This window comes from Saimiri boliviensis, chromosome X (genome assembly GCF_048565385.1).
Source record: "Saimiri boliviensis isolate mSaiBol1 chromosome X, mSaiBol1.pri, whole genome shotgun sequence".
Classification (NCBI taxonomy): domain Eukaryota; kingdom Metazoa; phylum Chordata; class Mammalia; order Primates; family Cebidae; genus Saimiri; species Saimiri boliviensis.
In genome coordinates, this window is record NC_133470.1 from 26200119 (window position 1) to 26222985 (window position 22867).

The 22867-nt window shown below is 36.2% G+C and overlaps 1 protein-coding gene and 1 pseudogene across 1 annotated transcript in view; one reads left to right on the forward strand and one right to left on the reverse strand.

The window, feature by feature from the left end:
- IL1RAPL1 (interleukin 1 receptor accessory protein like 1) overlaps positions 1 to 22867 on the forward strand; it is a 1349174-nt gene that overhangs the window by 625604 nt on the left and 700703 nt on the right. The window lies entirely within an intron of this gene.
- LOC120366735 (small nucleolar RNA U3) lies at positions 16061 to 16158 on the reverse strand (annotated as a pseudogene).

Consider the following 22867-nt stretch of genomic DNA (forward strand, 5'->3'; position numbering starts at 1 on the left):
CTCTGGGTTACACACACACACACACACACACACACACACACACACACTTGTATTATACACAAGCCGGTTAATGGGATGTAAAATAAACTTGGAGCCCAATGTGGCAAAGACCAAAGGAAACAAAAGAAACAGAAACCTGAGATTAAAAAAATAAATTTGTGTTTCCTTATGTCCTATAGATAGCTTCAAAACTTTGTGCGATTGATATTACCTACTATTCATTAATTTTCTAGTTAAAATTCTTTAAAGACTAAGTGAAGCAAAATGTTATATTCGCCTTTTGTTTTGTACAGAAAAAGAATCTCATTTGTTTCCTCTACCAATGAAATGCTATGGCAATGTAGAATAAATATATAATGTACTTCATAGTGCAGGATTATGCTGAAGTATACAAGAAACTATTGTCCAATGAAACTGCTTTGTTATAACAAGACTTTATATGAATATTAATGTGGACACATCGGGTATAATTTTTATTTTGTAATGTTTGGCTTAACCAGTGCACACTCTTTCTTGCCATTTACAAATGACTGTGCTAGGTATTTCTTCAGTGTATGGAGAAACATGGAAGCCTAAAATATTTTTTAAAATAGCTATTTCTTCATATCTCCTAGGTAAGACATATTTAAAGCATGACAAAAAGCCACCCCGTCTTTATATTAAATATTGTTAAGGAATATTTATGGTATCCGAAAGTTATAACTGTTTTGGGGTCATAAAGCCACTGATGTTGAGCAGTTATGTTCTGCTGCTATATCCTTTTTCTGTAGTCTTAATTATTAAAAACCAAGAAATATAAATCTAAAATTGTGGACTACCTAAAGATAAAGATCATTATTAAAATACTTAGGGCAAGAAGTTTTATTATTAAAACAATAATGTATACCTATGGATTCACTTTAAAAACTTGGTTTATTCATCTGTATTCAAGAAACAGAGTTAATATCAAACAAGGCAAAGAATACTGAAGCACCTTAGCTATGATTTAGTATTTGTAGTCCTGTTAATGGTATCAGACTGTAAAATTATAATATTCCCTCAGTTTTGCCACATAAAAATAAATCACTTCATGATAAAAGTACTTGTTTTAGCAATCTGGGAAATAATATGGAGGAAATATTGATTTGCCACTGCATCTACATGTCAACTCACATACTTCTTGAGTAAAAACTAGTATTTCTGAGAAGACACAAAATCACTTTGAACCTATTAAAATGGACAAGGGTGACAGTCAGTTGATGATATGAAATGAGCCAACCTATGACAATTTATAATTTTCTGTTGTGTGATAAATTTTAAATGGAAATAGTCCCATAACTTATTAGAATGAGAACATACATTATAAATAATTTAGTCCATACCCTTTGATTAACTGATAATCAAGTGAAATGTCAGAATTCTCCCAACTAGCTATTGGGTAAGCCAAGACTCAAATCTAGATAAAGTATTTATTCTACTCTACAAATTAATGTCACCAGGCCCTGTGCTAGGAGCTGGGGATAAAAATGGAAAAGAAATGGGTCTGTCATCTAGAGGTACTGTGGTTTAGCAAGGGAGTGAGTTAATAACATGAAGAAGGAGAAGGAGAAAAAAGATAAGTTATAGTACAGTATGGTAATTATTCTAAAAGTCATCACAGTGTTCTAGGATTGTGCCCAGTACCCTTTGACTGGTAGACAGGGCAGAGGTCTCCCTTGAATTGCATCCCTTCTTATCTGAACTGTTGCATCTTGAAAGATCTTGCCACTTCCAGTTCGACCTTCCTTCAAATATTTCCTCTAAATTGCTGCTGGGGTGATATTTCTAAAATCTGAAATTTAATCAGAGCATTCACCTGTATAAGAACCTTCAGCATTTCCCCATCTCTTCAAAATCAAGTTTAAATTCATTATCTTAGCATGAGATCTCTCATGATCTGACTTTCGTCACTCCAGCCATATTTTCTGCTACTCTTTCAGAAACATTCTCTGATTCAAAATATAGATCTGCTTATAGTGTGTCAAAGAACTTGACAGCATTGTAGCGCGAGGACCACCATTAACTCAATGAAATCAGTAGTAATCTTTTAAAAAATAATAGAAAAATTGGCAATATAGGGGGCCTGTGGGAGAAGTCAAAATTTATAGTAATGAGTAAGACAATAGAAAGAGGGGAATTCTGGACAGTTAGTAAACAGTGATAAGGTACAGTTAAGGTTAAGACTTCTTTCATTTCCCTAATAATTTAAGTGTAATTTAATAACTAAATTAATTGAAAAACATGTTTGAGTCTTGCTTTACCAACTGCCCACCTGGTTTAAAATTAAACACTATTGAATCTTAAACAGAGGTTTTTTAAAGACCAATTTAAATATTTCACTGCTCATGTTGTACAATTCAATTTGACATAGTGATTCACCACAATTAAAAAGGTGCTCGAAGGAAAATATATTTACATCTCTAACATATCTAAATAGCTTGAGAAATTATACAAAATGTTAGTACATTTTGGGAGACTCTTATCTTCCCCTTATTTTCCAAAGGATAAGTTCTTCAAACTGAATAAATGATAGAAATAGAATAACAAGATTATAATTTTGAATAATGCTAAATACTTTCTGATATGGAATCTATAAAATGTGGCTTCATTACTGTAGTTAGGGAGCTACTCTTGGTTGCAGAAGGGAATTGGAAACTGATTGTGGTTACATGAAAATTGTAAATGTCAGATCTCAGTTTAATTGTGGTAGAAATGTGTGGTAGATCATTCTGAGTATTAAACAGCTGTGTAAATATTAGAAGAGCAGAAAACCTAACATAATACAACAAATACATAGATCTTCTGATGTTCTTCTTTTTAACAAGCTGTAAATTAAAATCCTGTGTAGGAAAAATAAAGGTAAGATGCAGTGTATAAATCAGGGTTTTTCAACTCTGGCTGCACATTGGAATCACTCAGGTAGATTTTAAAATAAAGTCATATCTGGGTCCCACTGCCAGACATTCTGTATCAATTGGTCTGAGGTAATAGCTAGGCATTAGTATTGCTTTTTAAGTAATGTGTGTATCTGATTCTGCTGTCCAACCTGAGCTGAGAACTACTGGTTAACACAGATGAAAATAAAGTCCATATACTTCAGTTATAAAAAATAAGGTAGAAAACTTATCCAATGTTATTAGAATTTTTCCTTGCATAGCTATCCTGCGATGATGTAGTTAACAAAAATTAAATTGCTTACCTGAAATTTTATGATGAAACTGACCAACCACACCTTCCAAGGATAAATGAAATGAAGGGAAAACCAGAAGTGTATTTCACTGTCTTTTGTGATTTCACATCTGCTTGACTAAGACTACCAATACTCAGGAGAAGGAATCATCCTGACAGTACATTTTTATGTACTCCGTGAAGGTCTCATAAATAAGACATGGATGAAATTAGGTAGGAAGAACATTTATCTTGAAAATCCAAAATCCCTAAAGCAAGGGGTCATATATTACATATGTTACAGTCGTTATACCAAGGGAGCAATGTACACACACACACACACACACACACACACACACACACACCACATACTTCTTCAGCTCTCTGAACTACAAAAGATGCTTTATAAAACCTGCACATGTGTATACATTCAACAAACAAATATGAGCAGAAACAAAGGAATGCAGCTGTCTTAAATATTCCCCATCTTTTTAGGGTAGCTGTATTGACCACCATTTTTCCCTGGTACTAGAAGACTAGACTTGTTTTCAATAGAGTATTCACCTGAAAGTATTCAGTTTTGCCGCCATCGAGGATATTTGAAAGAATGTGCCACACAAGCATAAAAATTAGCACTCATTGTGAGGCCACAAACCTTAGTTCAAATCTCATTTCTGCCTAACTTCTATAAATACTGGCAATTTCATTCGTAAAATTGTGATACTTTTCCTGCTTCCAAGAATTCTTGTGAGGATTAAAAACTAAGCATCCTGAAGGGAGAGGGTTTTGACTATTTTATTACCTGACCCCAAGCTTCCGGAACAATGTTTGTTACTTCATGCTCAGTCAATGTTTGTTCAATGAATAATTGAAACGTAAGTACATACAACTGACTACCTTGCACTTAAGTTGTTCAGAAAATTGTACTTAACATTATTGCTCTTTTATTTCATTCATTTCAAGAATTGCTTGCCTAATTTGAGTTGTCAAAAGGCAGTGGAAATGGGTCCTTCAAAATAATTGTCTGTTTCTATATTGCAATGATATCTGAAATCTGATGCTAAGATAAGAACCAAAAGCTTATCAGGGGTGAAAGGATTTTGCCCTGAATGAGAGGAAGCCCCAAGGAAGATGGTTTCTTACAATATTTGGTCATCATATGCAGGGCTGGCATCCGTTAAAGCAGGCGTCCCCAAACTTTTTGTACAGGGGGGCCAGTTCACTGTCCCTCAGACCTTTGGAGGGCCGCAAACATACCGTGCTCCTCTCACTGAACACCAATGAAAGAGGTGCCCCTTCCTGAAGTGCGGCGGGGGGCCGGATAAATGGCCTCAGGGGGCCGCAGTTTGGGGATGCCTGCTTTAAAATGTAGCAGTTTTGGACCTAGACTGAAAATCCATTATATGTGTCACGTTCCAACCTCTTCCCAAATAATACTCAGGTTGTCTCGTTTGGTTTCTGGTCACAAAACAACCATCCCTCCTGTTACCCTATTCTGAAACTCTGACATCATTCTTGATGTCTCTCATTCTCAATATAAATCACTCTCCACCAAATTTGTTTATTCTCCTTGTCCCTACTCATACACCTGCCCAACCCTACTCAATATAATATTTTCTATATGTTATAGTCAGAATGATCTTTCATAAAGGTAAAGTTGATGAGTATCCTGAAATTAAAAATAATGGTAAATTCTGTTTGCCCTTGAGGTAATGTTAGCCTGTATAAGAAATAACTTACAAGGTTTTTCGTTATTTGACCCCTGTGTACTCTATAGGAAAAATACATGTATGCACACACAAACACAAGGTTTTTTAAATGACTTACAAGGTTTTTCGTTATTTGGCCCCTGTGGACTCTATAGGAAAAATACATGTATGCACACACAAACACATATGTGTGTCTATTTTTACTTATATCTAACCGAAATTTAGTATTTGCTTCAATTAGAAATACTAGCCACAATCATTAGTGGCTATTGAAAGAAACTGTGACTTTATCACTTGAATTTACAACTATTTTATTACTATATTATGGTTTTTATAGATTTCTCAAATAATATTTGTATTCATTGTTACTTCAAAATTAGGCCTGCCACTATCTCCTGTCATGTAAGTGTTAAAGAAATACATGTTACTATATTGCAAATTCATTTCATTATGTTTTGATTATTGAATTTCAACATAACTGGTTTTCATCATGATTCAATAAAGTTTTATTTTGTGCATACATAAACATTCCAAAAAGGGATCTCTAATCACCAGTTGCCAAAGGAGTCCATCTCTCTCTCCTGCACAGATACATAATGTTAAGATCCTGGAATTACATTGTAGTGCCTTGCATATTATTGTACACTTGTTTGACATGTAAAATGTTTACACCACTTAGAACAGGCTTTGTTTCAGAATGATAATCTCCCAGATTGACTCAATAGGGACTAAATTAATATGCATTTAATTAAATTGAAATGAAACAAAGCCCTGAGACATGAACAGAATTTCAGATGGTGATTTTAAGAACACCTTTGGCATTTATTAAGGTGGTACTCTTTAAACTCATACTGTATTGTCAGGATTAACATTTCCAAAGTCATTATATTTAAATTTAGAGATTTACTTTCTGATTAGTGATTCCAAGCATTTATTTTAGCCTATGTGTGCAAACAGACTGACTATGTGATGCAAAAGTAAAAACAAGATAACTGTTTTGTTCTGGCCCTCAAATCTTACAGCTTAAGATCTAATTCTCCAAAAGTAGACATAAGTTGCTTAACTATTGGGTTGCATTTGTTTGTATAGCTTTTATGTAGATAAGAATAAGGAAGAATCTTGTTCTCTCTTACTTTCTATCTATTCCTCTACAAAAATAGTAATCATCATCATCTCAGGCAACAGCATCCCCAATGCAGTAAATTTTGCCAGTCATATAAAAAATGCATTTGAATATATAGTTGTATCATGTTTACTTTCACTTTTTTATAACATTTCAAAAAGTATTATTCTGCTATGACATTTTTGGGGCTTAGTCATAGAACAAGTGTGAGCTGTTAGGGAACTTTTAACCAAATGTCTAAGTTTTATTTATTTATAACTAAAGAGCATTTTTAGTCTACTGTAAAGGCAAGTTATTATCATATGCTAAACAACATAAAAATAACTGAATATTAAAGTTACAGCCTTTTGTGAGCAGATGAAAGATGTGATTACTTTTAAAATAATCATTGCATATGCCCTCATACAGAAAATCAGAATGGTGTGATTGTTGCCTGCATGCTCAACATGATTCTCCCTGCTTTGTGGTTAGCCAGCAAAATGACTTCAGCACCTCCTACAGTTTGCGTAGTGGTAGTTGTGCATCCTAAGTTTTATGCTCTCCCTTACTGGCAAGACAGATTGTTTCATGCTTGTCTTCTTTAAAGCCTTGACTTAATTTTTAAATTGAAAACAATAAGTGACAAATAGACCATAGACTATTTTAGAACATACTCAGAGCACTTAAATACAATAAAAAATAGATAATTGAAATAGAAAGATTTTTTTCAATCATTATGCCATTGAAATAGGTGGTGCTTATTTAACATTTCCATGTTAGACACCCATGCTTATCTAACATTTTTTACTTTTTTGAGATGGAGTTTCACTCTTGTTGCCCAGTCTGGAGTGCAATGGCACGATCTTGGCTCACTACAACCTCTGACTCCTGGGTTCAAGCGATTCTCCTGTCTCAGCCTCCCGAGTAGCTGGGATTACTGGCATGTGCCACCACGCCTGGCTGATTTTTTTGTATTTTTAGTAGAAACGGGTTTTCACCATCTTAGCCAGGCTGGTCTTGAACTCTTGACCTCAGGTGATCCACCTGCATCAGCCTCCCAAAGTGCTGGGATTACAGGTGTGAGCCACCATGCCTGGCCCCTTATCTAACATTTTATGTTACATGTTTCAAGTCTACTTTATTTTGACCTATGCACTATTAAGTATCAGCAGAGAGTGATCAATGTTATTGTCCAAAGCAGTATGTCAAAACCTTTTTGGGACACTGAAAACACCTGAGGATCTTGTTAAACTGAAAATTCGGATTCGGAGGTGAGGCTGAGAGTCTTGCAAAAAAAAAAAAAAAAAAAAAAAATTGAGCAGATCAGTTAAACAGGTAAAGTATACTTTTTTCGGGACTATTACTATAGGAGAAAGTTTCAACTCTTCCACTGAAGCAAAAGGTGAAAGGATTTTTAAATGCTGGGGTGAGCTAATGGAAAACTACTGGGGTCATTGGCAGGATGGAGAATGTGATTGGTCTGCTTAATATAATTAGAACCCATGGGTTTACTAATGGTCCCTTATCAAAGTGAGGCTCCTACCCTCCTGTAGAGACTGGGAAGTTGGTCCCTATCTTTCTTGATGATTACATTTTAAAAGATTGGCCCCCAGGTATTTGAGCAAGAATTTCCTAGGTTGTAGAAGATTTACATCTGAAAGAGGCAGAGAAGGAATTTATAATTGCAAATTTTCCAAAATAATTGCTCTACAAAAAAGAGGTCACAGACCTATAGTCAGAGAGAAGACTTGTCCAAAGTTGAGGGCAACATTACGGCCATTGGGGTCAGTCTGTAGTTCTATAAAATTCCCAGCTGGTGTCAATCCCATTGGTTTGCAAACCACTGGTACGCACTGTTGAATCGATAGGAAAGGTTCAATATTGTGAGTCATTTTAACTTATTTTCTAGCTAATAGAGTGTACTGCAGATAGAAGTGTGTATTTGAAATGATGAATACCATTGTCTGTCTAGATGGATAATATAAGGTGTTGTGTACAATATTTATAGCGATGATATCTATTCATACTTCTAGAGGCCTACTCAAAATATTTGAGTCTCTCCTAATGAGATGAAACTTGGAATAAGTATAACCCAGGATTCGGGACCCATTTGATGTTTAACTTATTTCACTATGAGAAAAAATTCTGTTATAATGAAGTTCCACTGTTACATTTGGTTTTTAACTATTCTCATTAAGCCCCTAGCAAACACGTTGCTTTATCCTTTTTTTTTTTTTTTTTTTTTTTTTGAGACGGAGTTTTGTTCTTGTTGCCCAGGCTGGAGTGCAGTGGCATAATCTTGGGTCACCACAATCTCCGCCTCCCGGGTTCAAGCAATTCTCCTGCCTCAGCCTCCCAAGTAGCTGGGAATACAGGTGCCTGCCACCACGTCTGACTAATTTTTTTTGTGTGTTTTTAGTAGAGATGGAGTTTCATCATGTTGGACAGGCTGGTCTCTAACTCCTGACCTCAGGTGATCCACCAGCCTCAGCCTCCCAAAGTTCAGGATTTACAGGCATGAGCCATTTTACCTTACTGATTCTCCATTTTTAACAGTGGGGGAAAAAAAAAAAAAAACAACTTACCATTTTGATCAGTGGAAGTGCAAAAAATGCTATGTAATACTAAAAATACTTATTACTTCATAAAGTTAAGTCCTCAAATAATCAGCTAAAATAGAATGGATATGCAAAAACTGCAGAAAATCATTAAAGACAGAATAATAACATTCCAGGGACTTTTTTAAAAAATTGAAATCTCTGAAGGACATTATTATAAGCTAATTTTCCTAATTGCATAGAAATGGAAGATTTTTTTTAATGTTAGTCATAGGAGTTTCAAGACATTTGAATCACCTGCGTGGACACTGGCTTTTATCCTATTAAATTTAATGTGGTAATTTAGAGTGTTTTTATTAGAATAATCAACATTCTAAAATGCAATCATTAACATAATTTTTCATAGAAAATAGGTCTGAAATGAACTCAAAACACAAGCTATAAAAATTGCTGAAACTAACAGTGTGTAATGGTAACACAATCCAAACGTCGAAAAACACAGTGATTAATTAAAACTGAAGAATAATAAATTAATTTATAGTATTAAGAAAGCTTTGCCTCCTTTTCAAAAAAAAAAAAAAACTAAAAAGAATGATTGCAGACTATTATTGTTTTAAAAGGCCAGCTTTTCATGAATGAACTTTTTAATCCATTCAAAGCCTAATATAAATTTAAGAATTCAAACAAAAATCCCTAATATTTTAATTTCCAGTCAGGAGAAGTTCAATAAGACTAAGACTTTTAATTTGACAGCCTCTTTTTTAACACACAGAGCTCCTTCTTTGGTTTGCCTTGGTTGACAAAATGGATGAGTTCCAATGAATTTGGATGCAAAGTAATAATCAACTGAATTGCATTTCCCATTGATTTTTGTTGTAAACTTGTATCACTTTTTTTGACATAAAAGAAACATCACTCTCTGGAATGAATAATTTGAAAATTGAATAAGAAGTAAATTATGATACAGAATATTGCTAAGCCCTTCATACATTTGCAGCACTTTGCATCTACCACTGCTTACTTCCTAGACAGAGAAGCGTTACCTAGAATAATAGCTAACACCCATGGAGAATTTTCTCTCTGGAAATAGTTTCTATAACCTTTACATCTATTTATCTTCATGATTACATTGTTACATGGGTACTATAGAGATCATCAACATCCCCATTTTACGTAAATTGTAAGTGCCAGAGTTTTGGTTTAAACCAGGTTGTCTGACTCGAAAGCCTTCACTTAAAAAATATATTTTATTTGTATAGGTAACAATACAAATACTGAAAATATTTATAGAACAAATTTACAGTTAATGAACACTCTTATTACTAATGAAGGCAAACACCTTTATTACTGTCCCTGATGTCAGAAGTTTGAACCTTGCAAGCCATTCCAGAAACCTTCCATGTTCCTTCATGTAGCCATCTCCAGACACTTACCATACACACACACACACACACACACACACACACACACACACACACACACAAAACTGTGACCATTATGATGATTTTATTTTTTGGAATGGCATCCTTACTTATCTTCATAGTTTTGTCACTCAAATATGAATCCCTAATAACTGTAGTTTAGTTTTGCCTGATTTTTTTTTTTGTTTGTTTTTTTGAGGTGGAGTGTTACTCTTGTTGCCCGGGCTGGAGTGCGATGGCATAATCTTGGCTCACTGCAGCCTCTGCATCCTGGGTTCAAGCAATTCTCCTGCCTCCGCCTCCCAAGTAGCTGGCATTACAGAGGCCCGCCACCACGCCCTGCTCATTTTTGTATTTTTAGTAGAGATGGGGTTTCGCCATGTTGTCCAGGCTGGCCTCGAACTCCTGACCTCGTGATCCACCCACCTCAGCCTCCCAAATTGCTGGGATTATAGGCATGAGCCACCATGCCTGGCCAGTTTTCCTTATTTTTCTTTAAGTCTATTAAGTGTCTTTTAATCTGTAGATTTTTTTTTCCTTTATCTTTTTCTTTTATTTAAACAGTATATGTGTTGAAGAAGCTAGATTGTTTGTTTTGTGGTTTTCCATGGTCTTAATTTTGCTGCCTGTGTTTCTGTGATGCAGTTTGATTTGTTTCACTAGCATCCGTAGTTCCTATCTACCTTACTGCCTTGCCTAAAAATCACCAAATTTCAAGGTCTTCTTTCCTGCTATGCTCCATTGCACTTCTTAGCCCACTCTGGATGTGTGTGGGTGGTGGCCAATAGAGGTGGATTGCAATTACTCACATCTTTAGTAGAGGTGTGAGGTTACATATATTCAGCTTCTAGTTTCTAAATGCCCATCCAAGGACAAGTTCCAGGGAAGATAGGGCATGCATGAGTTTGAGGCAGAATGAGAAAAACAAGCAACATATAATACATTTTTTTCGTAAAATTTAATTTCTCCTTTTAAATAAATGTTCTTTATCATATTTCAGTTAGCCTACTGTTTCACTGGCATCATTTCCCTTTCATTGTATTTTGGTTTTGATGAAACACAAAGTTAGAAACCTAATGTCAGTCTTTATTCTCTTTTTATTGTGCTGATTTTCACAATTGAAAAGTGTTGGAAACACTGCTTTAGCCTTAAATTTTCTGCAGAAAATTACATTTTTAATTTTCATAAAAGAAATTATCATTCTTAACCCATTCTGTATAATAACTTTTTAAAAACTCTCTAAAGTATACCTTGAAAAATAGTATCTGTGATTTGTCTAAGCTTTTGAATAAAATTGATTCTATCTCAAATGTATTTCTGCCACTAAAACTGCTATACCACTTTATGGAAAGACGAAAAGCAACTTTCCTTTTTTGTACAGGAAACTTGAAAGTTCATCTCATGGAAGGTGTGGAGAGAAAGGTGGCTATGTAATTCTCCTTTGGATATTTCTGGTTCTGTTTCTCAATCAGATTGTTTCCGTTCACACTGCCTGCTGTCATGAAAGTTTATGTCTTGCATGCAATGCCAGCATAAATTTCTCAGCACAGAGCAGCTCTGCTTCTTAAGGAAGATGTTCTGAATTATCAAATATATATTTTTTAATTAGCCACCCTTGCTTATGCTTTCAGAATATATAAGAAAGTGATATGGCGTATTTCACGTTAGTGTAAGAAAGAATCCAAACTCCCTTTGTTTCTTAACTTAGCTTTTTATATCTTCAGTACTTGCAAACTGTGTGGTACGTGATCAGTCACAGCACACTGCTATTTACTGAGCATCCGTGGTCACTGGCTGATGTGGCATTGAATATAACATTGTAGTATTGCTTTAAGCCTTTTAGCCTTCATCCTAAATAACTCAACCCCAACACAAGAAATATATAATGGACATATAACTCACCTAGTTAGTCTGCATGAGATTGATTTGTTGTGAAGTTATTGGCTATAATGTCTTTGAGATGGTAGACCTTCATTTCAAATCAAGAGAGCCTCATTTATGGATTTCAAAGCATGTCTATACACTGTAAGTCTGTATTAAAGAAATGGGATGAAGCCAACTGTTAAAAATGAGAAAATATGTGCAAAAGGATTTGGAGCTGACTGTATTATATGGAAGTATTAAATTAGGAGCTTTAGGGCATACTGAAGCTTCATATTATTTGAAAGGTTATTTAAAATTCTGTAGGAAAATGAGTACCGTTAATTAGGTGATGTGGTTTCAGCATTCTCAGGTGTCTGCTTCTCACAGTATCAAAACTTTCGCTCAAGCCCACTCACCTTATTGTGACCCCTGTAGATGCACTATCATTATGATCCCTTACCAAAAAAAAAGAGTACCTTGTTGTCTCTCAGGCAACCAGGGCTTTTTGTCAGTCTATTTCATCTCTGCATCCCTTCCTACACTCGTTTACACCACTGAAAACTTGAAAGCCCACATCCCATTCTCTCTTGAATCTCTAGGCCTACCAAAGTTTCTTTCAAAAACCATGAAATGACCACAAGTTAATTTGATGAAGTGATTCATAATGAATTGTTAATAAGAGGTGACCCTACAACTAGGTCAGGTCATTCTTCAACTGCCTATTTTATTTTATTAGTGATCCCCCACAGGCAATACCTGTGGCTGAAGCTGGAATTTGAATTATCTGTGATGATGATCCTATAACTTATATGTGAGACCTTTGGTAGCAGGAGCCTCTGAAAGCCTCTAACTCATGGCAGTCTGAAATAGACATAGGCAAAGCCCCAGGGACATTAAAAGAGCTGTTGTCAGTAATCTAGTATTATAAGTTAAGTCTGTCCTGTATTTATCAGAAAAAAATAGAATCTGCAGCTACAATATAGTAGGATTTCTGGCCTTAAGCAACAGACTTGAATTTCACTACCTGGATTCTTCTCTTTGGCTTTGTCTTTGCGGATAGGATGGTTGAGGAGGATGCAGCCATTGAGAGGGTAGCTGCTCTGTGCAGTTGCTTTTGTTTATTTTCTTACTGACCTGGCACAGTGTAGGCGGAAGCGATGCCTGTTTTCTGACATTGGGCCAGTGATGTATGGCCTGACCTTCAAAATGAGGAACATCATCTCTGTGGGTGAGAGTATAGCCACGGAAATGTTTCTTATCCCATATTGCTCAGCAGTTTGCAACCGGTTCTGACAAAAAGCACCCACCCCACTGAGTTTTCTGAAGCTTGTGTATTGGTTTTAGTTTGAACATTTTGGCAAATTAAGGACTGAGTGAAACCATAAAATTGATTTTATTTACAACAAGCCTTGTGGTGTCTGTTGGTTGCTCTTACATCTCTTTCTTTTAGACTTTGAGGTTGTTTCTGTAGGTGGCTTATCTAACTTTACTCTGAATTTGCATTCATTTCAGGATAATACTTCCCCTGAGTTTTCTCTTAATTGAGATCTCACATGGTCTGCATTCTCAAACTTTGTGCATAAAGTTGGTAACAATACAGAGTCCAAGTTTACACCTAGCCCAGGTGATTCTGATTCAGGAGATGTAGATGGAGACCCAAACTCCGCATTGTTACTAAGTAGGTGACTCCCCGGATGTGAATCTGCTGATCCTCGTGTTTCGAAATGCTGCCCTATATCCTGCAAAGCGGTCATTTTCTAATTCTGCTAAATAATAAAGGTTCACAAACCATACTTCTTTTGATTTACCATAAGGTTGTTTGAGTTTTTCTCCGTTTGGTTCAATAGTGTTGCTATGGATGGCATTCAAAGCAAATGATAAGATTGGGCATAGTATACTTTGAGTGAATTCTGAGTTTTCCTTAGGAAAACAAGGTAACAAGTTAGAATTATAAGAGAGCCATCTAGTGGATAAGGATGTAGTCCTGTTGCATCTTGCCTTAATGTCTGCCTTATGGTTTTATCAGACTACAAATTGAAATATAAATGAAATTAAGTATAGATACCTACTTTGGATATCTTCTCATAAATTTGATTTTATATTTACATTAAATATGTACTAAATTTTTGTGAATTTTGTTTTTGTTCTTTTAGTTTTTTAAAAGATAATTTCTTATCATTTTATATATAAGTCTAAAATCTAAGGAGTGCTGTTCTCTATGAAGCATGGATACAGAGATGATAGGGCATGGTTTTGCCATAAAATAAAACACACATTATATTTGTAGGGACATAAAGAAATGCTAGTAACTGAAACATATTGTTTAATGCCTACTATATGTTCCTTGGATTTGAAAGTAAGAGAGATTTTAGGACTTAAATAGTAGCTTATTGCAATTAGAGAATGCAGAAATAGTGTGAAAGAATTATAGTCTGGATATATTACTATTTATTACATACTGTGGAAGTTTTTAACAGTTTGTAACAAGTACCTTGGGCAGATTACGGTATTGCCAAAAATCTACATCATGCTACTTACATTTGCAGTCATCTGACAGTCATCTATCTCTCAAATGAGCATCCTCCTGATTTCCTATATGTTTCTTTTATAATGTAATAAAGGTGAATTACACATTTGAGCAACAGTGTTGGTCTGTTATACCTAGAAGGAAGAAGAAAACAAGATTATAGGAGAGCAAGATACCCAAGATACCATTTTTCGAGGCCCAAATTCTATTTTAAGTATATTGTCAAAAGAAGCATTTTATTTTATTTTTTATTTTATTTATTTTTTAAATACTTTAAGTTCTGTGATACATGTGCAGAACATACAGGTTTGTTACATTCATTCCATGGTGGTTTGCTGTACCCATCAACCTGTCATCTATGTTAGGTACTTCTCCTACTGCTATCCTTCCCGTAGGCCTCCCCACCCCCCAATAGGCCCTAGTGTGTGATGTTCCCCTCCCTGTGTCCATGTGTTTTCATTGTTCAACTCCCACTTATGAGTGAGAACATGTGGTGTTTGGGTTTCTGTTCTTACGTTAGTTTACTGAGAATGATGGTTTCCAGCTTCATCCATGCCCCCGCAAAGAACATGAATGCATCCTTTTTTATGGCTGCATAGTATTCCATGGTGTATATGTGCTACATTTTCTTTATCTAGTCTATCAGTGATGGGCATTTGGGTTGGTTCCAAGTCTTTGCTATTGTGAGAATAGTGCTGCAATAAACATACATGTGCATGTGTCTTTAGAGTAGAATAATTTATAATCCTTTGTGTATATACCCAGTAATGAGATTGCTGGGTCAAATGGTATTTCTGGTTCTAGATGCTTGAGAAATCACCACACTGCCTTCCACAATGATTGAACTAATTTACACTCCCACCAACAATGTCAAAGCATTCCTGTTTCTTCACATCCTCTCCAGCATCTGTTGTTTCTTGACTTTTTAATGATTGCCATTCTAACTGGCCTGAGATGGTTTCTCAATGTGGTTTTGATTTGCATTTCTCTAATGACAAGTGATGTAGAGCTTTTTTTCATATGTATGTTGGCCACGTAAATGTCTTCTTTTGAGAAGTGTCTATTCATAATCTTTGCCCACTTATTGATGGGGTTGTTTATTCTTGTAAATTTATTTAAGTTTTTTGTAGATTCTGGATATTAGCCCTTTGTCAGATGGATAGATTGCAAAAATTTTCTCCCATTCTGTAGGTTGCCTGTTCACTATGTTGCTAGTTTCTTTTGTTGTGCAGAAGCTCTTTAGTCTAATTAATCCCATTTTCCAGTTTTGGCTTTTGTTGCCATTGCTTTTGGAGTTTTAGTGATGAAGTCTTTGTAATGCCTAAGTCCTGAATGGTATTGCCTAGGTTTTCTTCTAGGGATTTTATGGTTTTAGGTCTTACATTTAAGTCTCTAATCCATCTTGAGTTAATTTTTGTATAAGTTGTAAGGAAAGAGTCCAATTTCAGTTTTCTCAACACCATTTATTAAATAGGGATTCGTTTTCCCATTGCTTGTTTTTGTCAGGTTTGTCCAAGATCAGATGGTTATAGATGTGTGGCATTATGTCTAAGGCCTCTGTTCTGTTCCTTTTGTCTATATATCTGTTTTTGTACCAGTATCATGTTGTTTTGGTTACTGTAGCCTTGTAGTATGGTTTAAAGTTAGGAAGTGTGGTATCTCCAGCTTTGTTCTTTTTGCTTAGGATTTTCTTGTCTATATGGGCTCTTCTTAGGTTCCATTGGTATTCTACACGTTCAGAGAAACTTCTCTAGTAACAAACTATAGAAATGATCCCTGAAAGTATAGTCTTTATTTTTTTTTTTTATTTTTTTGACATGAGAGTCTTGCTTTGTTTCCCTAGCTGGAATATAGTGGCCCAGTCTTGGCACACTGCATCCTCTACCTCCTGGGTTCAAGCGATTCGCCTGCTTTGGCCTCCCTTGTAGCTGGGATTACAGGTGCCCGCCACCACACTCAGCTAACTTTTGTATTTTTAACAGAAATGGGGTTTCATCATGTTGGCCAGGCTGGTCTTGAACTCCTGACCTGAAGTGATAGCCCGCCTTGGCCTCCCAAAGTGCTGAAATTACAGGCGTGAGCCACTGCGCCTGGCCAAAGGAAGCATTTTAAAAGTTTGATATTTTAAGCTAAATTGAAGATATTCTATCACAACTTAACAGTCTTATGCTGGGTCATCCCTTCTTCCCTTGTACTCAAACTCCTAGAAATCTCATCTATCTATACCTGGCTCTGCTATTCAAGTAACTTACAGGGTTTCTGCCCCGAGGGCTACATTTTTTCCTTCCTCTCCAGGATCCTGCTGGACATCACTTCCTGATATTCTTCTGGCCCCTCAACATGGCCCAAATCAAATTAGTTATTTTTGCATGGCTTTTTTTTTGTGCATTTCAGTTAAAGGGGTTTACCTTTAATTTGTTTGAGAATAAAAGGTTATAGTCTTATTTAATCTTTCTTTTTCCTTATCTCCTTCCCCCAATTTCCTGTTGGTTCTACCTCTAAAACCTATCTGGCATCGTTCATCAGGATACTTTGCAAAATCAGGATTATGAGGTTGGGTCCTGTGGAAAGTAGGGAACCTATAATACCCCCAAAGTTTCTTGCCTCCCTGGTGTACACAACCAGTAAAATCTCCTCCCCTTGAGTGTGTATGACACTATGAACACGATGGATACCACTTCCCCAACTAGGTTACGTTATACAGCAAAATGGAAGAAAATTTTGTATATATAATTTAGGCTGCAAATCAGTTGATTTTGAGCTAATCAAAGGAAGATTATCCTGGGTCGGCCTGACTTTATCAGGTGAAAGCCTCCAAACTAGGAACTGGGCCCTTCCTGAAGAAATAGATTCTCCTGCTAGAAATGAGGTACTCCTTGACAAAGTAAGCAGCTATGTTATAAGAGGGTCAGTGAGAGGGCCATGTGGCCATGAATTTCAAGTGGCCTCTGGGAGCAAAGAGTGGCTCTTCTCTGACAACTAGCAAGAATAGAGATCCATATCCACAAGGAAATGAATTTTGCCAACAACCACATGAGCTTGGAAGAGAACCCAAGCTCCATAAATAAATGCATGCTGCCTGGCACCTCAATACTGCTTTGTGAGCCTCAGAGCAGGGGACCCAGTTAAACCGTGCTTGGACTCCTGACCCACAAAAACTGTGAAATAATAAATTCAGGTTGCTTTAAGCACTGTTTTTTTTTTAATTTTTAATTTTTATGGGTATATAATAGTTGTGCATATTTATAAAGTAAGCCACTAAATTTGTGATTATTTGTTATACAGTGATAAATAACAATATAAGTCCTCATTGTCTTTTACTTTGGAACAGTGCAATAACATTCAAACTAAGCTCTCTTAGCTTATCCATCTCCATGATATCCTATATAACACAGCCAAAGTCATTTTCCTTATAAACAGACTAAAATGTAACCTCCATGAAATAGGGGATTTGTCTTGTTCAAAGCCGTATCTCTAGAAGAATGCTAACATTTATGCATGGTATAAATATTGACTGATGGACTGAATGAATAAATATCATCTGTCCTCCTACATATACATCAAAACCTTTGCTGGTCCCTTACCTACAGAGGCATCCTGATACAAGAAGAGGAAAGGTAAGATAAAATGTCTCAGTATATCAGTTCCAGAGTAAAACTTTGGGTTTAGATTTCAGCTCTAATATTTTCTAGCTTTGTGATCTCCTGTTGGAAGATATATCACTTCACTAAGCTTCGGTCTTCCAATTTATAAGCATGAATAATTCTTACCACTTAAGACTGTATTGAATATTAAATAAGAGAAAGCATTTAACATATTTTCACAGTGCCTGGACTATGCAATAGATCAGCAAGTATTATTTATGATTATAACATTTAAGCCTCTTTACTATCTACCTTTCCCTCCTGTCCTCCAGCCTTATGATAATGGCACCCTTGTCTTTCCTGCCTTTGCAGCATGGTGGGGAGTGAAATACATGGATAGTTTTAAAGTGTCTAGTTCTACGCCTCCCCTGCTATATGACCTTCAGCAAGTTTCTTCACAGCCTCTGGTTATCTGAGGAATGGGGCTAATTTTAATACATATCTCTTTGTATTGACTCAATCTATGCATAAATCAGTCACATCAAACAATAGCTAAATATTGGTCACTGAGGTAACTGCAGGGCCAATATAATGGATGTCTTTCATAACATTATGAGGACTCATGGAAAATTTTTTTTCCTTCTTAATATTAGAAATAGTTGTGTTGGTACTGGACAATCAATGGTTGTTACTGTTTTTATCTGACTGGGCTTTTCTCTTTGAATTAGCTTCTTCTAATTGAGACAGTCTCTACTAGCTCTAGTGCAGACCTTGCTCCCTGTCTCTGTGTATTTCCTTTTTTCTCCTTACAAATTTCTAATTCATGTTTTCCTGTTATATTTAGGTAAGTTATCCTAAATTCATTCTTAAAAAATGAAAGAACTAAAACAGATTTATGAGAAAAAAAAAAACTCATTCAAAAGTGGGCAAAGGATATGAACAGATAGTTTTCAAAAGAAGACATATATGATGCCAACAACACATGAAAAAATGCTCATCATCACTGGTCATTAGAGAAATGCAAATCAAAACCACATTGAGATACCATCTCACACCAGTTTGAGTGGTGATCATTAAAAAATCTGGAGACAACAGATGCCGGACGGGTTGTGGAGAAATAGGAACACTTTTACATTGTTGGTGGGAGTGTAAATTAGATCAACCATTGTGGAAGACAGTGTGGCGTTTCCTCAAGGACCTAGAAATAGAAATTTCATTTGACCCAGCAATCCCATTATTGGGTATGTACCCAAAGGACTATAAATCATTCTGTTATAAAGACACATGCACACATATGTTCATTGTAGCACTGTTTACAATAGCAAAGACCTGGAACCAACCCGAATGCCCATTGATGATAGACTGGACAAGGAAAATGTGGAACATATACACCATGGAATACTATGCAACTGTAGAAAACAATGAGTTCATGTCCTGTGTAGGGACATGGATGAATCTGGAAACCATCATTCTCAGCAAACTGACACAAGAACAGAAAATCAAACACTGCATGTTCTCACTCATAGATGGGTGTTGAACAATGAGAACACATGGGCACAGGGAGGGGAACATCACACACTGGGGTCTGTTGGAGGGAATATGGGAGGGACAGTGGATGGTGGGGAGGTTGGGGAGGGATATCACGGGGGAAAATGCCAGATATAGGTGACGGGGGGATGTAGGCGGCGAACCACATTGCCATGTGTGTACCTATGCAACAGTCCCACGTGATCTGCACATGTACCCTAGAACCTAAAGTACAATAAAAGTTTTAAAAAATTAACAAAAATGAAAGGTGTAAGTATATTAAAACCTTCGACGCTTATTACATGTGTAACAAGCACTATTCCTGTGTCATTTATGTGAGGGTATCTGTGTGTTTTAATGGTGAGAGTTAACAAATTATGTAAGAAACACTGATATTGGAAACTGATTTAAAAAACGACTTGCAAAATTTCATCAAATGAGTCTCATTTCTTGCATCAAACAGATCATAGAAGCAATTCATAAAAAGGCAGATATAGTGATTCTTACATCACCCATTTAGTTAAAGTATCCCAAATGCTATAGAATAAGGACATACATGTGCTAGGCAGCCTTTGAGTTAATGAACTGATACTGATGTTAAAACTGGTGCACTCTTTTCTCCCAGAGGTATGGCTCGATCTGTGCCACAGCCAGCCACTGTTTCATCAGATTCCATTTGAAAGTCAATTGATGAATCAGCCCTGATGCCTCATTGAGCATAATGTTGAGCAGCAAGATTTCTGTACTCTATTGATGTGTTTAAGCAGCACCAAACAAGCACACACATCAATGGAAATATCGCTCAAATCATTTGTCATCAATTTTATAGAGAATACAGTTGACTTCCTAATTTCTCCACTATTTGGGTTGCTATAGCCTAATAAAACATACTTCTGCGTGGAGACATACTAATACTTCACGGAAAATTAATCAGAAGTCTTAACTGAAAAAAAGTTGTTGTTTTTCCCTGTTTAATGATATTCAAACACTGCTTCGGTTCACAGACTTTAAATAACTTCTTTATGATTTTATTGAATGAGGATGTGATTAATACTACTAAAGTCACACTCGTGTTGGATTGGGGGACTGACCATGCTGTGAGAACTTTAGCAAGAAAATTAAGCTCTCTTCTGGTTAGCTTCGAATAGCTATACTTTGTGCTAGCCATCACTGACTTGTACCTGAAAAGATAAACTGTAGGTGTAAGCAGCGAGTATCAAGCCCTCTTAGGCTATATCATTCCATTCCTTTTTTTTTTTTCTTAATATTTTTCCATTTCAAGGTCACAACTTCAACAACTTATATATCCAATATTTGTAATAAGGACATCTGTGTTGCACTGATATTGTTAAATTGGCGTTCAGTAAAATCAAACCATTCCTTTCAGTAATGAGTGAGAACTTGCCTTTAACCTAGAGCCAAGTTCATTACAAATTCATGCTCACAGCCCAGAGAAGAACAGCGTTTTTATGAGGTTTCAACAAGTAATATATCTGCATGATGGGTTGTTCCAAGAAACTAAGCAAATGAAAATGCCAGTTTGCAGAAACTGTCAAAACGAACATAGCCTAATTTAGAATTGCTGCTTATTTAATAAACCAGCAGTAGCCCTACCAGATAGAGTCCTGCCAATCTTGCAGGTACTCATTCATCTTGCACTTAAGTTTTTAGATACCCTAGGCCCTGCTAATGGGAAAAGAACATTAACTAGACACAGCACCCAATCATTAAACAGCTGGAAACATAGTTAGTGCTCTTAGCTATGAAATGCTGTCAGCGTTCATATGAATATACCTTGATAGGTCAACATGGGACCGCAGTGTGTATGCAGTTTTAAAACAGAGTGCATCACTGTATGCTTTGCACATGGCACATCCTCACAATGTACACATTGGTAAGTAGTCTGTTATTAATGTATATTGCATGTGTTTGAATTGCATATTACCCACTTAAAGTAGGTTCTTATTTGAGGCCCTTAGTGCTTGCATACTAAGGGCCCTGAGTACTACCACTTTGCATAGTAATGTGTCAGTAATACTTCTGACTTCATGTTTTATGATTGTTAGTTATTGTGAAACAAATGTGTGTGACTGCCAGTGGGCAATGCAGCTTCGAAAGAGTATACACATTAAGTGTATGACATTCGAAACTAGCATTCGAAGAACTCTGAAGGAGGTAGGGCAGGAGATGACAAGAGTGTGGGAGGAGAAGAGCTGTAAGGAGAGGTATTATGAAAGAAAATAATCATGCATTTTTAATTGCATAGAATAATTTGATTGCAAGTTTCAAAGACAAACTAAAAAAGAATGTAATCAATTCTCTGCATGTTGGTACAATAGAAATTTGTAGGGAGAGTGTGGAGGAAAGGAAAAGAGAACAGCTGAATGAAGTCAATCACTGTGATGTGGACCCTTCCTTATTGTTGAGAATGGAAAGGAGTGCAAACACACAGTGCACTGGATTTGGCAGCAAGCTGTGTTTTCTCAGTATGGTAGATCTCTATTGCTCATGAGTATTAGAGAAAGCCCTACACACCTGCTTCTGTTATTCTTAAGCTGAATGATGATTACAGAGTTTATAAGTGGCCTTTCTTTCCTCCCTGTTAATGTTTCCTTATATGTGGGAGAGGTAGATTATCTGGCTATCTAAATATCACCTGGAATTGTTACACCATGCGGTGAATGTTTAAGAAATGAGACTGGACGGTTTGGGTTGATGGTTTTAGTTAACTACAGTGTTTTCAGCATCTTTAATCATATTCTCCAGACTTCTTATTTGTTCTTCCTTTATTATTAATTATTATAATTTTGGCTCCATATGCCCGTTACCATGAGTCATATTGATACATTTTTGTCATCATGTGACATTGCTTTCCCTCAATCTCATATTCCATTTCTAAGTTTCATTCTTGCTTTACTGTTTACTTGATCACTTGTGAATCTGGGAATCATTCTCTGATCCAACAAAACAGCAGCCCATTGCTGTTATGGCTCCTTAACTTCTAACTCGCCTAGATTTCTTTCTAGTCATTAGAGATCCCAGCACCCTACCCCCCAAAAACCCCAGTGTGTGATGTTCCCCTCCCTGTGTCCATGTATTCCCATTGTTCAACACCCACCTATGACTGAGAACCTAGGCAATACCATTCAGGACATAGGCATAGGCCAGGACTTCATGACTAAAACAACAAAAGGAATGGCAACAAAAGCCAAAATAGACAAATGAGATCTAATTAAACTGAAGAGCTTCTGCGCAGCAAAAGAAACAATAATTAGAGTGAACTGGCAACCAACAGAATGGGAAAAAATTTTCTGTTCTTGTGTCAGTTTGCTGAGAGTGATGGTTTCCAGCTTCATCTATGTCCCTGCAAAGACATGAACTCATCCTTTT